General features: G+C 45.9%; 1 protein-coding gene across 1 annotated transcript in view; it reads right to left on the minus strand.

The window, feature by feature from the left end:
• The window catches only part of tbkbp1 (TBK1 binding protein 1), a 59,182-nt gene that overhangs the window by 33,994 nt on the left and 7,468 nt on the right, over window positions 1-17,720 (minus strand). The gene's annotated exons all lie outside the window — the stretch shown is intronic.

Genomic DNA, 17,720 nt, shown 5'->3' on the forward strand with positions numbered 1-17,720 from the left:
TTGTGTGTTGTGTGCATAGGCTACAGGCATATCTGATGCTGATGAATGGCCAGTCTTTTCTCTCTCTCTCTCTCTTTCTCTCTCTCTCTCTCCCTCTCTCCTGAGTCATGCCCTCTGTGCCCTCTCTGTGCCCCCATGATGCCAGCCAGTTGGCCGAGCCGTTCCCTGGCTGATGACTCAAGCCATCTGACACCACCGGCCCACATTCGCCACACCGCCCGCTGTCGTCTCCCAGCCCAACAAATCACCCACAGATGTCACAACAGCGCTCAGACAAAAGCGACCGATCCATTGATCTCGTCGTAAGCAGGCGTAATCCTAGAGGGATGTTTCAGTCCAAACAAAAGGCGACTGCCTCTTCCTGGCGCCTGCATGTTAGACACAGTCTTTTCTCTCTCCAAGTGGAAAATTGTGAAAGTGTCGTTTTCACATCAGAACATTTGAATTGCTGACAGAATCAAACAAAAATGTATCATCTTTTGGAAACCAATCTTTATATTCAAGTCTTATCATTTTTAGCTACTTGAGATTGAGAGATTGAGAAGTCCCTGTGAAAATGTCAATTTAAAGTGGCACTGTGCAAGTTTTGGTCTAAAACCAGCCATCTAAAAAGCATGCAAAACCCTAAAAAAACATCACAAAGACCTTTATTGGCACTGCTGGAACATGCTAACTGATAATGTCGTGTTGGTAAAGGAACTCACCCAGAACTAAATAATGTTCTGGATGACGGTTTGTCTGTCTTTCATTTGACCATACAGTATATCATCCAAATGAATTTAAAGATTATCCCACAACCAGGTGCATGCAAACATGGCAAAAAGCGGCAAATTGTTGCTTAGTGTTGCTTAATGCATAGCACGCTAGTGCATTTGTGATTAACTTCGTCATTTCTTTGTAAATGTTAAAGCCCTGAGTCACTGAATGCATTAACACTTAGCTCATCTTCACTAAAAGTTCTGATTGAAGTGTGATGGCAGATCACGGTCCTGCAAGTGCTAAGCACATTCACACTTGCTGAAGGCTGCAGTGGATGGGTGCCTATCTCCATCTTGTTCTTGGCCTCCCAGATAGCATCCCAGACGAGATGGGATTTGGCCCTGATGCGGTGCTGTTGTGGTGGATCTATGCCACTCATGGTGGGCCTTGGTGCCTGCTAGCTGTGCTGCATGCTAACAAGTAGAAGAGACCGGCCAGTTACATCTCCGCTGTTACACACTGACCCTTAAGATAGCAAAATTAGCAACAAAGCTACCAAATTAACCAAGGTTATAACCCTTGCCCCCCGGTAGAGGTGCGGTGGGCATTGTTATGGTTATGGCTATTGGTGGAAGTGACTGTATTCACTATAACTGGGTCCGTCCCCCGGTAGAGGTGCGGTGGGCATTGTTATGGTTATGGTTATTGGTGGAAGTGACTGTATTCACTATAACTGGGTCCGTCCTCCCGTGTGTCCACTTCAACTTCAACTTCAAATGTGCTGACCAAATGACTAAAAAGGCAGAGGGTCACCATATATCAATCCTTCTACAAGGTAATCTGAATCTGGCTCAGAATGATGGTGCAGATTTATTAATACGGTTTCACTTTGGTTAACATTGAGGGGCAAGTGTCTGCCATCGCCTGACTGCTGTTGTCTAGTGTTGCTTTGAGGTGCCAAATCCAGATTGCATGCACACCCAGAGCTGCTGGAGCTGTAACTGTGTACACTGCAGCATACTCTCCCCCTCCCTAAAACTTCAATCAAGAACGCATAAGCTGCTCCTGAATATTTATAACGCTTCTGCACCTCCCAAATGCATGCATCAAGCAGGGCCTAAATGTGCCCAGTCTCCGCTAAGCTATTGGTGGGTGAAGCACCCCCAGCAGTTCCCTGCAGCTGCTTGCTATTTGGAAGCTGCACTGCGATGCTTCACATAAACACACCATCAGGTTCACCTGCCCACTAAAACACCTGATTGAGCCAATATGTATTTTCCTTTCAGCCCTACATGTAAACACATTAGCACTTGCTAAAAGCTTGCATAATACCAGGGCTCTCCCAGACCACCCATCTCCATCCAACAGCCAGCCGGTGTGATGCCTGTAAAGCTGTGAAGTTGGAGGGAGTTGCAGTTGAAGTACATATAGCCACCATCAGGTTCTCCATCTGATGGGGAGTGGAGGTGTGAGGAGATCTCAGCGCAGCTAAATGAGTCAGCCATCCTTCGCCCAACGCTATTTTCAACCTCTTATAATGTGTGTGTGTGTGTGTGCATGTATGTGTGTTGTGTGTGTGTGTGTGTGTGTGCGTGTGTATGTGTGTTGTGTGTTGTGTGTGTGTGTTGACGTTAAAATATACCGCAAATAAAAACACGCACACATGCATACACTCACATACACAAACACTTAGCCCATCTATTAACACTTTTTGCTCGCTTTCATTCTCTCTATTTCCCTCTGTGTGTGTGTGTGTTTGTGTTTGTGTGTGTGTGTGTGTGTGTGTCTCGTTGTCCTTCAGTGATATCCAACAGACCACCCACACACAGATCCATTCCCGCTGGCATGGTTTGGCATAAGTGGGCAGGCAGAGAAGCCATGGAGAAAGGCGCTGACTGCAGCTTTGATAAGGGCAGCCACAGCAGTAATATCAGGGTGGGGTATGGGGGGGTTGGGGGTGGGTTATTGTCCGCCTGGTACATAATAAAAGACGAGCTGTACACAAGACCCCTGGCTCTTCCAGCAGTCTCTCTCTCTCTCTGCTAGAGCTCACATCCTCTCCTCAGCCAGTCCCCACTGATCCTGCCCTGCGGCCTGCCCCTTAGATGGGCTCAGGGCTTAAGGCTAATCTGGCCAAGGATGCCGATGGCTCCAGAGATACCAGTGAAAAGCTACGGCTCTCTAGCACACGGTGCTCCTGAGAAGATAACTGGCTGCAGTGGAGAAACACAGAGACAGACTCAGACAGGGGACCAGCCCATACCGGTATGCGGCGACAATCTGACCCTAATCAGCGTCGAATCAGGATCCAATCCTGATCACACGATCAAAAGAGTTCCCAGCGCTCGGAACTAAACACTCTCAATCTCAAAAGTGTTGCCAAAGCATCATAAAACAAATAGAATCATAAAAATATGTTTGTTATCTCTTTCTCTCCCCCTCCTTGTTTGTTGCTTTGTCTTTGTGTGCCTTCCCTCTGTTGTTTCCTCTGTTGGACTCAAATTGTGTTGATGGACTCATGGTGTGAATTGATGGGCTGTGGCGCCTGGTACATTAACAGAAGCAAATGTCACTGCAGATGAACACTCTACGTCCCATAGTGGGAGATGGGCCAGAGTGGCACGAATCCCGAGTCTAGACTTAGCTCAGGTCATTGTCAAACAGCAGACAGGACATTATTTACCCAGCAAGCCAACTCAGCAGGTCTGTCCACTCCTTCATCCCCTCCACTTTCTCTCCCCCCTCCCCTCGACCGCACACACACACAGGCACACACACACACACACACACACACACACACACAAAATCTATACACACACAAGCACAGAACCCACAGGTATAGCACCTCATTTGCAGACTGCTGTGCTGTCTCTCTTACACACATACACACCCTCACACACACACTTTCTTTTTCTCTCTGTCTCTCTCTCTCTCTCTCTCTCTCTCTCTCTCTCTCACACACACACACACACACACACACATACTGACATCCATGCTGTCTCTTTTACACACACACACACTCTTACACACACACATTTGTAACTGCACTACTCTCTCCTTACTTAATTAGAACACTTACCACAGGAAGTCATTCCTTACCTGGGGCTGAGACTATACCACACACACACACACACACATACACACACACACACACACACACACACACACACACACACACACACACACACACACACAGAGAGAGAGAAAGAGAAATTTCCAAGGGAAAGCACATTAATGCATTTTGAGGGCCCTTATCAAACCCCAACCTGCATTAGGCCCGCACAGCGAGAGTCGATTTCCTAGCAGAGGTGAATAAGTAAACAATTAACATTACTGCTCACTGATTCTTCTGCAATTAGTTACATTCGTATAAAGCAACAACTGCTGTACTTATCTAATTAATATCCCAATGTGAAGCCAAAAGCTCACTTGACTCCAGAGGAAGGCTATAAAATGTCGGCTAGAATGCATTTGCAAGTAAAATATTGTTTATTTCAAGAGTTGAAAGCATACTTTGTTCTTGTGACTTCATGAGTAAGCACAATACTGCATTCCCATTTTCACTTATTTCTGCATTTCTGTGTTTCAATTGGTTTGTCCATCTCTTTCTCTTAATGGTACATTGCCATCCATTACAGTCCATCCACAGCAATATCTGACTAATAATGTGTGAACAGCACCCTGTAAACTGTGATGCGAACAGGCCATTGGAAATGTAAACACATAAACACATGTTTACTGTGATCTGGTGGTGCTTAAACAACGCTGCTGTTCGCCACACAGCTGCATCCTGCGGGTAACCGAACGCAGCCGGGCCAGCCCAAGGCCCGCCTCTGGGCCATGACGCGCACATCCGCGCTGGAACGTGATTGGCTGATGCCCTTACCATTCCTCGCACGGTCGAGCACGCCACGTGGGTTGACCTGTGTATGCCGCCTCTGTGACGCAGCCAGCGTGATTGGCTGAGCCCTCTGGAGATTCTATCGTGGTTGACCTGTGTCGCGTCCCGCACGCCACACAGCTTTTGTCCCACGTCCACACAGCTTTGCGATAGCGCACATTCCCAATAACTTCGACAGCTCTCTCTCTCTCTCTCACACACACACACACACACACACACACACACAAACACACACACACTCACACACTCACACACACCGTCTCTCTGCCGATACGTGTGAAAGAAAGACATGCGCTGACTTCATGATGTTATGTCATCATTGGCATAGATTATTGGCAGCAGCAGGGAGAAAAAAAGTCTGTGATGAGCAATCATCACACGCAAGCATCCACAGCGCCATGAGAGCAGGCGGTAATGGTCTGAGCGCATGCAGAAAGAAAAAGAGAGAGAGAGAGAGAGAGAGAGACTCCGATCAGCACTGGAAAACAGACCTCTGGTTATGTAGCCAGATCAGAGGGAAGAGAGGAAAGAGGGAGGAGAGGAGAGAAGAGAGGGAGGTGGAGGAGAAGAGAGAGGCAGGTAGAGGAGAGAGGGAAGAGGAGAGGAGAGAGGGAGGAGAGGAGAGAAGGAGGTGGAGAAGAGAGGGAGGGGAAGAAGAGAAGAGAGGGAGGGGGACGGGGCAGCATGTGTGTGTGTGTGTGTGTGAGAGAGATAAGCGCGTTAAGTGGTCAGAAGGTGTTATCATAGTGACATAGGTGTCCTCAGGATGAGTGTGTCAGTCAAAGCCTGCCCGACTCCGAGTTTGTGTGTGTGCCTGCTTGGTTACTTGAGAGTTTGTGAGAGAGACAAAGAGTATGTGTGTATGAGAGAGAGAGAGAGAGAGAGAGAGAGAGGGTGAAAGAGAGAGAGAGAGAAAAAAATACAGAAAGACAGAGAGGGATGGAGGGAGGCATTGTGTTTAGGGCCCATCCATCTGCTCAGCACCACACAGAGAGCCTGTGAGGGTCAGTATGCAGCCATTTCATGTTGACAGAGGCCCAATCAAACATCACATACAGCAACACGCCACTCCTCAAAATCAGCCTTTATCTCAGCTCCTCTGATCACCTCTCTCTCTCTCTCCCTCTCTCTCTCTCTCTGACTATCTCCCTCTCCCTCTCTCTTTCTCTCTCTCTCTCTGTCTATCTCAAATTCAAATTCAAGTTGCTTTATTAGCATGACTGTATGGGAACAGTGTTGCCAAAGCTGTTGTTACATACAACATAACATACAAGAACATAAGACCATAGGACAAAAAACAAAAACAGAAAAAAATACATAAGAAGACGTGGGTACATCAGGGTGGGGTGGACATAAAAGATCTAAAATTAACAGCAGTAAAGAACAAGAGTAATACTGTAATAGTGTCATGTGAAGTGTGTGTGTGTGCATATGTGTGTGTGTGTTTGCATACTGGTATCTCCCTCTCTCTCTCTCTCTCTCTCTCTCTCTCTCTTAAAAGCCTGACACAGACCCAGACATCCATTTAGCTTGCATTAGCATCTGATCCTGCGTGGGTTCCTAAAATACCCCCCACAGCGAGCAGTGGGGTGGTCGTGGAGCGGAGCGGAGAGTAGGGGCGAGGGGAGGCGGACAGGGACAGCGAGATCGAGAGCGAGAGTGAGAGCGAGCGCGTCATCTGTATAATTCAGCCACCGGGGAGGCCAACTCATTACATTCAGGGCGGCGAGCTCAGGGACACAGTGCCCCTCCTCAGTGGCATCACCGCATATACACTCTTCGCCTTCTTTTACTCCCTCTATCTATCTCTCCTCTCTAGGTTGGATGTTCAAATGCATTGTTTTTTAGGTTGCAGTCACATAAGGTTTGTATACTGGTTCAATAAACGAGTGTCTCTCTGTCTCTCTCTCTCTCTCTACCTCTCTCTCTTTTGTACCACCTCATAAAACTGTGTTTCATTTTTGCACTGCCTAAGCAGACATATCCTGAACATGGCAAATTACTTTCCTTTCTCTTTTACTCTATCTATTTCATACTCTCTTTCTTACTATATTTCCCTTGTCAGGTGTTAACTGTAACTCTCTCTCTCTCTCTCTCTCTCTCTCTCTCTCTCTCTCACTCTTTCCCATTTCAAATTCATTGTAGCTTTAGAATTACATCTCTTTGCATGGCCAAAGCTATAACAGAATAGCAGATTAATATAACAAGACCATTACATCAATCTGTCCAGCTCTCTTCCTTCCTCTCTCAGCGCAGTACTGTTATTTTGTCACCTATTTTTAATTTAGTCTTAGTCTTAGTCTTGTGACGAAATGTCATTTTTAGTCTTTGTCATATTTAGTCATTCAAATATCATTTTTGTTAGTCAAGTTTTAGTCGACTAAAAGTCTCGTCATTTTAGTCTAGTTTTAGTCAAAAGAAAACTAAAGGTATCTTAGTGTTAGTCAGTTTTAGTCAAAACATTTTAGTCTTTTTTTTAATAACAAATTATTTCTGATTACCATTTGAGTCAAATAGTGTTTCACACATCTCAATTTTCCAACAATATTGTGTGTCCACAGGGCTACTTGTCTGTTATAATTACTCATTCTGATTTTGTCAGTCAGTATGTTTACATGCACAGGTAAGTCGAGCTACAGTTATAGCTCGGCTGGGATCTGACCATAGACAGTAAACGATTTGACTGGACCACTGTCATGATATTCGTAGACCAGTGTTTCTCAAAGTGTGGTCCAGGAACCACTGGTGGTCGCAAGCTATCCCAAGTGCTCCGCGAGCAGACGTGGTAAATATAGATGAGTTGTTTGCAATATTGAACCAACTAGTATGTAAATCCAAACAGTTCTGCAACACTGTCTATGTAAGATATGCCCGTTTAAATCATACAGTATAAATCCTTTGACACAATAAGCAAAGTGCAAAGACAATAAGCAAGGTTGTTCAGTGAGTAGGCCTATTGTGTAGACTAATATACTGTTGAAGTAGGTCTAATGTTTTTTTTTTTTTTTAGCTAGGGTTAGTTAAGTGGTCATTCGTCTGATAAAGTTTGAGAAACACTGTCGTAGACCCAAATATTAATGTTTTACTCCGCCACGCAACGCCTTCCTCTGCCCGCGTACATTGGAACTAGCTCCCGGTTAGCAATCGTTTACTACTTTAACGGCACCGACAATCAAAAAATCCAGAGAATCCGGAAACCAGATGGCAGAAGTATGTAGGCCAATCGGCCCACCAGCTTTTTCTACTTTGCCACCTACAGTGTTTGACAGGTACGATTTTTCGAAACACCATGTTATTTCCCATAGACATTCGACAACCAGAAGTTGGGTGGATCCGGATGTTTCAGAGGCGGGACTTATTCCGGAGAGGTCTATTTTGAAAACGTAACAGCTAGATATGCTGTCTTCTCATTTTGTAGACGAAAATGAAGACAGATTTTATCTTAGTTTTTATTTCATGCAAAACATTTTAGTCTCGTCTTTTTTCGTCAACAATAATGCATCTTAAGATAGTCTTAGTCAGTGTTGCAGGACATTAGTGCCGTCTCGTCATCGTCTCGTCTTAGTCATGAAAAAAAAGGTCGTTGACGAACATATTTCCTCTCGTCTCGTCTGACGAAATTAACACTACGGCGCAGTTATTCTGCAGAAGAGAGCTGCATCCACTCTCCTCCTGGGCAGCAAGAGCTCACCATGGCCTTGGGTTGGCCTCATTGCGGTGCTGCTGGTGGTGGCACCTGCAGCGTCGGGCAGGCCCCGCTGGCGTGACGTCCCCGTTAGCTGGCATCAAGAGACGCCGCGAGCTTGTGACACACTGACACTGACACCCAGACGAGCGTGAGAGAGAGCGAGGGGCCTCAGGACCAGAGCGACAGGCCAAGCCCCGCCGGAGGTCCACGCTCCCCTGCCGCGACGTCGCCCGCCCACCTAGGCATCCCTGCCACAGCTCTGCTGGATTCCATCCAGTCTGCACAGCGGGGCGTCTCTCACAGTAGGACGGGACACACTCTATTCATTTCATTTCCTTCCTCTCCCGCTGTATAAAAGGGAGGTTTAGTAACTAAAAGGTGCTGCCACAAAACAGCAACATCACCATCCAACAACAGCTATGCATTAAGTACCATAATCCCAGCTTTCAAAAAGCATTGTGGCCATAGTGCCCTGTAATGCCAGGAGTTGTGCCATTCCTCCACTAGCAGTGTGAGAGAGAGAGAGAGAGTGAGTGAGTGAGTAGGTGCTGGCGTTATATCATAGATTTTTCTGAGGATTCTGGGCCAGAGCGGAGAGGCTTATGAAATTGCAGTTGAGAGCTGAGAGTTGTTCTGGGGAGAGTATTTTTACTCGAGAGTAGGAGTGAGTGAGTGAGTGTGAGTGTGAGATACTATAGGAGCCGCCTGGGCACATTATTTCACTGACAGCCACTTCTGTCAGTATTTTTTCTTCTTCTCATGCATAATGTATGCGCATAACTGTCTAATGAGTGTGTTTGTATTCGTAGGTAAATAATGTTTGTGTTTGTGTATGTGCATCCATGTGTCACGTGTCATGCTTGTACACACACACACACACACACAGTCACATATTCTCACAGAGGTCTATAGGGTAAGTATACAACATATTGATTGATGTAGGGAGATCTATGTGCGTCCATGCCCACTCTTCAAACTAATTAGTCTCTGTAATGACGTGTTCATCTCTAAAGATCGCTGGGCACACTGAGAGCTGCAGTAATTCATCTTCATAAAGGTTTAATCTGGCACACGCTCAAACTCCCTTTACGTAGCGTGTGTGTGTGTGTGTGTGTGTGTGTGTGTGTGTGTGTGTGTGGCATAGATGTGCACACATACAGTGTACAAAGGCACATCATGGATGCATAAACACATATATAACATATAGCAACATATAGTCTTGTAGATATGTGCACATTATGTCTCTTTGAAGCACACACACACACACACACACACACACACACACACACACACACACACACACACACACACACACACACAGTATACACTGTATATACACATGCTACTTCCACAATTACTGGCTGCACATCTACACATCAACACACACACACACACACACACACACAAATACAAAAAGTGCACACATGCACTCTAACTTAACACTTTCACATACACTCCCGCAAGCAGATATTCTTTGGGAGCTGCAGAGGCCTGGGTGACTCAGCTCGGCGTGGGCACAGGAGGAAGGCATGAGAGAGAGAGTAGAGGAGGAGGAGAGGAGGGAGGGAAAGAGGGAGGAGAGGAGGGAGGAAGAGAGAGAGAAAGGGAGGGAACAGATGCTGGATGTGAGCAGGCAGGTGAGGGACATCCTGATGGAGGGATGTGCTGGGCAGGTCAGGGGGAGGGCAGGAGTGTGTGTGTGTGTGTGTGGCATAGATGTGCACACATACAGTGTACAAAGGCACATCATGGATGCATAAACACATATATAACATATAGCAACATATAGTCTTGTAGATATGTGCACATTATGTCTCTTTGAAGCACACACACACACACACACACACACACACACACACACACACACACACACACACACACACACACACAGTATACACTGTATATACACATGCTACTTCCACAATTACTGGCTGCACATCTACACATCAACACACACACACACACACACACACACAAATACAAAAAGTGCACACATGCACTCTAACTTAACACTTTCACATACACTCCCGCAAGCAGATATTCTTTGGGAGCTGCAGAGGCCTGGGTGACTCAGCTCGGCGTGGGCACAGGAGGAAGGCATGAGAGAGAGAGTAGAGGAGGAGGAGAGGAGGGAGGGAAAGAGGGAGGAGAGGAGGGAGGAAGAGAGAGAGAAAGGGAGGGAACAGATGCTGGATGTGAGCAGGCAGGTGAGGGACATCCTGATGGAGGGATGTGCTGGGCAGGTCAGGGGGAGGGCAGGAGTGTGTGTGTGTGTGTGTGTGATGTGGCTACTCAGTTGTAGGGTATGTAGTATGCAGTATGGATGTGGCTACTCAGTTATAGGGTATGCAGTATGGAGAGTCCCCCATCGCTCCTCTGCTGCAATCTCTCTCACTAACTGCAACCTCTAAGACTAACTCCACTCCTTCTCCTACTTCTGTTTATTTCTCTCTTTCTCTCTCTCTCTCTCTCTCACTCTCTCTCTCACACTCACACTAACTACAGCCTCCACTCCTCCTACATCAGCCTACTCATCTCTCTCTTCTCTGGAACTCTTTTCTGTCTTTTATCTTTTTGGGTGTTGCGTTTTCCCACTGATGTTCTTTCCCTGCTCTCCTCCATGTCTCTTATCCGTCTCCTTCATCCTCCCTGTCCTCTCTAAGTACCCCGCCGCCTCTCAAACGGGTATTAAAAGTTTGGCATTGCCCCCAAAGGAAGAGGAAACCTTTTCAGCTGGAAGATGTCTTTGTGAACTTATGAATAAGTCATTAATCTCTCCCTTTATTAGTGTGGGCTATATCACTGTGCATGTGTGTGTGTGTGTGTGTGTGTGTGTGTGTCTCCTGCAGGTTTAATCAGATCTCAGAAAACCTCCTCCACTGCTACCCAGTATCCTCTGAGCAGCAACACATCCAAACACAGTGGAGACACACACACGCACAAACACACACACACACAGAAATATATATGATGATTCCTCCCTCACACAAAACAAAAAAAGCACACGAACACACACTCCCTCCCTCTCTAACACTTAAACCGCCTTCATCTTTTTTTCTATGACACTCAATCAGGCTCCTTTCTCTCCTCTTCACACACACACACACACACACACACACACACACACACACACACACACATTTTCCACACACCCCTCTCTCACACATCCTTCGGAGGTACACTCAGGAGGAGAGATTTATCGCTGTTTTCTCAGGGACACTGTTTTAATCCCCGCGCAACTTCAGTGGCCATTTTCCAAGCGAGGTCACCGAAACCTCGCGTGTCATTAGCGAGGGGTCTGACAGAGAGAGGGATGAAGGGATGAACAGCAGGAAGTGAGGAGGAGAGAAGAGGAGGAGAGAGGAGGAGAGGAGAGGACAAAGAACAACCTGACCACCTGCTGCTGCTGCCTGTCACTCTGCTGCTCTCAGAGTCTGTGAATGCAGATGAGCTACAGGATGCACATACATTAATGCCAAGGACTCCTTGACAGCAGACACACACACACACACATGCACAGAAAGCAAGTGCTCTTTTTTGCTAGTTCACAAATATAATAGACACATACTCCTGCTTATGCACATAGATTAAGATGGCGATAGAGACATAGGCAGTCAAAGACATCATATATGCCTGCATGAACACACACGCGCACACAGACACACACACACACACACACACACACACACACACACACACACACACACACACACACAGTTAGTAAAACATAATCTCCTTAGTTTCAGTCTTATTTTATATGATCTCATTCTGCTGTACACACACACGCACACACACTCACACAGGGCAAGTGCTCTTTCTCGCTAGCTCCTCATCCGAAGAGGCGTTTAAAAGGCAGTGTGCTTCACACCCCATTAACTCCACTGTGCGCTGTGACGTAGTCTGTGATTCTCCACAGAGCCCAAGGCCAACAGCACACTCCATAACATGACAGCAGGCCGACGCACACACACACGCCAACACACATGCACACACGCACGCACACACACACACACACACACACACACACACACACACACACACACACACACACACACACACACAAACACAAAAATACACACACAGAGATACAAAAAGCACACACTCTCTCTCTCGCGCGCGCACACACACAGATACAAAAAGTACTCACACACACACACACACACACACTCTCTCACACACACACACACACAAATTCACACACACCTCATTTGGGTCAAATCATTGCAGTGAAAATGAAGACAGCAAAAGGCCAAATAGAAAAGGCCAGCTTTGCATATTGAATATGTGTGTGAGTGTGTGCGTGCGTCTGTGTTTGGAAAAAAGAGAGAGAGTAGATGCATTGCTCCATTACTCAAAAGAGAGGTCTGAAGTGTCCTTGGCAAGGACATTTAGTAATGCCATTGAGAGATGTCTCTCTATCCCTCACGCGCACACACACACACACACACACACACACACACACACACACACACACACACTTTCTTTCCCCTCTCTTTGTATCTCTTTATATCTCTCTGTGCCTCTTCCTTCTCGTTTTCTAGCTCATGCCTATTATGTGTTCCTCTCTCTCTTTCTCCCTAGTGTACACCCACAAAGACACACACCCAAAACTCATCCACACTCCTTCTCTCACACACATACACATAGTTACTGGTAGTTCCTCTGCCCTATTCTCCACACACACACACACACACACACACACACACACACAATCCTTCTTACACATTTTCTCATTCCCTCAATCTTCCCCTCTTACCCCCTAAGAGGAGGGCCAAACAGTGAGAAGCCTGAGTGAATGAAAGAGATAGAACTGGAGCAGAAGGAAAGAGCCATGTGTGTAAGTAGGGGGTATTATAGGGAAAAAGAGGAGGACAGAGAACAGAGGGGAGAGAGAGAGGGAGAGAGGCAGAGAGAGGGAGAGGGAAAGAGTTTTCCTCTTTGAAGCGATTAAACAAAGGTGAAATGGAAAGAGAGAATGGAGCTGTATGTCACGAGTGCCAGAAGGCAGAAAACAGACAGACACAGAGAGGGAGAGAGAGAGGATAGAGAGAGAGAGAGAGGATGGAGAGAGAGAGAGAGAGAGAGACCAAACATAAAGTGAAGCCAGTGGGTGGGCTCAAACTTAACTACACACACGCTGACACACACAGACACACTAACACACACATATATATACTCAAACACACACACATTCTCACAAACACACACAAACACATGCAGCTAGAGCACGTGAGAGGGTGAACAAATTAGAGAAGAGAGAAGAGGAGAGCAGAAAGCATGTGAATGATAGAAAAAGACAGAGAGAGAGTAAGCAAGGGATATAACTGAGAGAGAGAGAGAGAGAGAGGTGGAAAAGATAGTGATCAATAAAAGAGGAAGATAGAGTGAGGACAAAAAGAAGGATAGAGGAGACAGATTGAGAAGATGAGTTAGAGAAACAGTTGAAGAAAGGAAAGACAGGAAGTGAAAGAACGCTAACGGAGAGAAAAATGAGACTTAGATGAGAGAAGAAGTAACATATGAAAAAGACAGTGGCTAAAAAAAGAGACAGAAGAATGATGAGGGGGTTGAGAGTGATGGTTAAAAAAGACAGATACGAAAAAGAGAGAAAGAGGGATGAAACATGAATGCAAGTGACAGTAAGAGAAAGAGAGAGAGAGAGAGAGAGAGAAATAAGGGAGAGAGAGAGATGTGCAGCTGCCACCCAGCAGAGAAAAGAGAGTGGAGCCACTCTGAGCAAGTTGCCCTGGGGACGGCTGCTCACGCAACTCTGAGAGACGAGACGAGAGGAAAATGGGGAGGGGGAGACAGCGAGGGCAACAGGGCCAAACACACACACGCACACACACACATATACACACACACACTCACATATACACACACACTCCACTCCACACTCTGACATAGAGATAAGAGGCACACCACACATTTACATGTGTCATATACAGTACACACACACACACACAGACACACACACAAGTACACACACACACACACACACACATCGGCATAATAACACAGCTCACAGCGACACACGACACAGCTTTATGCGATCATGTGTCATCATGATCACACACACACACATTTACATAACAAAGACATGGAGACCCACAGGTACACAAGGGGCACATAAAACATCCACAAGCATGCATAACATGAGAGACATGGGGGATAAGAGGCTCTCAAAACAATGACTGTAATGATATGCAACAGGTATACACATGCATCCATATACAGACACACATACAACCCTGCACACACACACACACACACACACACACACACACACACACACACACACACACACACACACACACACACATACGCACACACACATATGCATGCATGCACCCACGCACGCGCACACATACACATACACAAATACACACACACACACACCAAGTGAGATGAGCTGATGCAGATGCATTTATGTCTCAAGCAGATCTCTGAGGTTGGTTTTGTCAGAGGCTGTCTGTTTCCTCCGCCTGTACCAGCTGTCTGGAAACTCTGCTTTCAACTGGCAACCAAGTTCTCAAAGCACAAGCAAAAATATTTATTTTATTTCAACTAAAGCAGCTTACATAATATGCTAAATATATAAGTAGTTTATATGTACAAATGTACAATTAGATACACAGCATAGCTATCATGTCGGGGTAGCCTTGGCAGCCGTGGCCCACTGGTTAGCACTCTGGACTTGTAACCGGAGGGTTGCCGGTGGGCCGCGGCTGAAGTGCCCTTGAGCAAGGCACCTAACTCCTCACTGCTCCCCGAGCGCCGCCGTTGAAGCAGGCAGCTCACTGCGCCGGGATTAGTGTGTGCTTCACCTCACTGTGTGTTCACTGTGTGCTGTTTGTGTTTCACTAATTCACCGATTGGGTTAAATGCAGAGACCAAATTTCCCTCACGGGATCAAAAAAGTATATATACTTATACTTATACTATACTTATTAACTTTGCTCTTAGAGAGCATGAGCTACTTCAGTACCATGGACAAGGGCGTATGGCTGGAATGTAATGTCATAATGTAAAGTAACGATCTCTTGTGACAGAGCTTGAGCCAAAAAAATCTACAGGGAGAGCTTGATGAATTATTTGTCACAATATTTATAGAACAGTGGAGTCACCCACCAGACACAGTTTTGTAATCTCATTTCAGACATTTCCAAGACAAATGGCACCACACCACATCTGGCACAACAGAAAAGATGCTTTGACATGTCAATTGCAACAACAAATGTCTACACCTTCATTATGCATGCAACTACAAAAGCTATTGTTACAGCTGTTGCTTGCTACAATGTTTTTCGCATAACATAGAGGTTAAAGAATGGGTAACTAGGGTACAAGTTCATCTGAAAGGCCATGAGTCAGGAAGCTTCAAGAGTCTTTTCACAGTAGCCTACTGGCCAGTGGTGCTCTCTGAGTGGGTAATAGTGCTGCTTTCTCCCCTAACCTCCTTGTCTTCTTTCATTCATTCACACTGATCTCAGTGCAGCCGGACAGGCCTCCTAGCAATATGGTTGCTGCTTCATCGGCTCTGTTTACATCTATTTCACCCCACCGTGGATCAGTGCCCAAAGAGGCCAACAGACAACTAGCGTAGCATTTATGAGTGGTGAGCCCCGTTGCCTGTGTGTGTGTGTGTGTGTGTGTGTGTGTGTGTGTGTTGTTTGTGTGTGTGTGTGTGTGTTTCTGAAGACAATATTGGATTGGAGCTGTACACTTCCTGAGCAATTTCCTAAACAACACTAACCTTAGCTTTGACTCCCCCCATGACATATAGACTGCTCAATAGCTGGAGACCTTCTACATTTCTATATATGTGCACAATTCGAATTTCAATTCTGCTTCCTGTTTGCTACCTCAATTGAAATGCAAGTGAAATTCAAGAATTGAATTGGAATTTAAGAGCCAGTTTCAATTCAATTCTAGAATTTTGCACAAGCCTGACACGTACACACAAATACACTTTAACACACATATACACACACACACACACACACACACACACACACACACACACACACACACACACAAAAACACAAAACCCTGTGAACCATTACCAGGTTGCACTTGTCTGCTAGCGACAGCGCTAATGATTACTACATGAGCTAACACCCTTTCTTTTCTCCTGCTCGCTCGCTCCAACGCCGCCACGGCAGCCTCCAACTCCATGGAGAGTTTTCCCTTCCTTCGCGGCTAATTTTAGCGAGCGCGCAAGGGCCTTCATGCTGACCGGCTGATTGCTCTGCTAAGTTGTCAAACTATAGTTTGACTGCTTTCATCCCATTAGTTGCTCCAAATGCAAATAAATACTGTTGGTTTTTCATCCGCATTGTTGAGCGTGATAATAATCCGTGTCATTTTACAGAGAGGCAGACCTGTCAACATCGTAAGCATGTGCCATAGCGGAGAGACTAGAGCAAAGTGGCAAACAGCCATCTCCAAACAGAGGCGAGGCAGTTTTATTTTTAGGGACACCTGGGGGAATTCTGTCGTGGTCCGGCACCGAGTGCACGGCAAGTGGGTAACCTGGTTTCCCTGAGTAAGAGAATAAAAAAAAACATCCATAGAAATCCCCCATAACAGAAATGCCTGACAGATGCTCTCTCTCTCTCTCTCTCTCTTTCTCACTCTGTCACTCTCTTTTCATGTTTTATGTTTGTGTTCTCTTGGCCTTTCAACAGTTCTCTCCCATCCGGTGTTTCTCTACCCTCTTTCATCATCTTTTTTCAGTGTCAGTCTCTCATCATGTTGTTCTTCGTGCTCAGATACTTATATATCATGCCCATAAAACTCCTTTGAATTTGAATTCTAAATTTAAAAGAGAAATGTATAGCAAGTATGGGTTGGGACTCCCAACCCATACTTGCTATACATTTCTCTTTTAAATTTAGAATTCAAATTCAAAGGAGTTTTATGGGCATGATATATACATAATTAATTGCATCGTGAAAGCATTGATGAAACACAAAAAAGAAGGCACATCGAACATTTAAAATAGATCAAATAGGCCTCTCTTTTTCTTCCATCTCTTTCTTTCTCTCTCTCTCTCTCTTTCTCTCTCTCTCTCTCTCTCTCTCTCAGGCACCCTCCCCTGCCCTCTCATTTATAGATTATATTTTATTACGCCTCCATGTTAGGCCCAGTGCCTTGAGTGGGCTGCTGAAGCAATCACGTTACAACACTGTTACATCACTCTCTCTCTCTCTTCGGGCCAGGTGTTCTCCCCTGATTAATGCCGGTCCACATATCACGCATCTCACAGCAATGACCCTTTTCACCAGCAGACCCACACCTTCCAGGCTCTAGTCCCACAATAGGTCCGCCTGACTCCACAATCCACTCCACAACACTCCATCATCCAAGAACTTTCAAGTTATATTTTTTGAAACAGGAGAGGCGTCGAAAGACCCTCTTGGGAATGGC

This window comes from Alosa alosa, chromosome 22, assembly GCF_017589495.1.
Source record: "Alosa alosa isolate M-15738 ecotype Scorff River chromosome 22, AALO_Geno_1.1, whole genome shotgun sequence".
In the NCBI taxonomy this organism is placed as follows: domain Eukaryota; kingdom Metazoa; phylum Chordata; class Actinopteri; order Clupeiformes; family Clupeidae; genus Alosa; species Alosa alosa.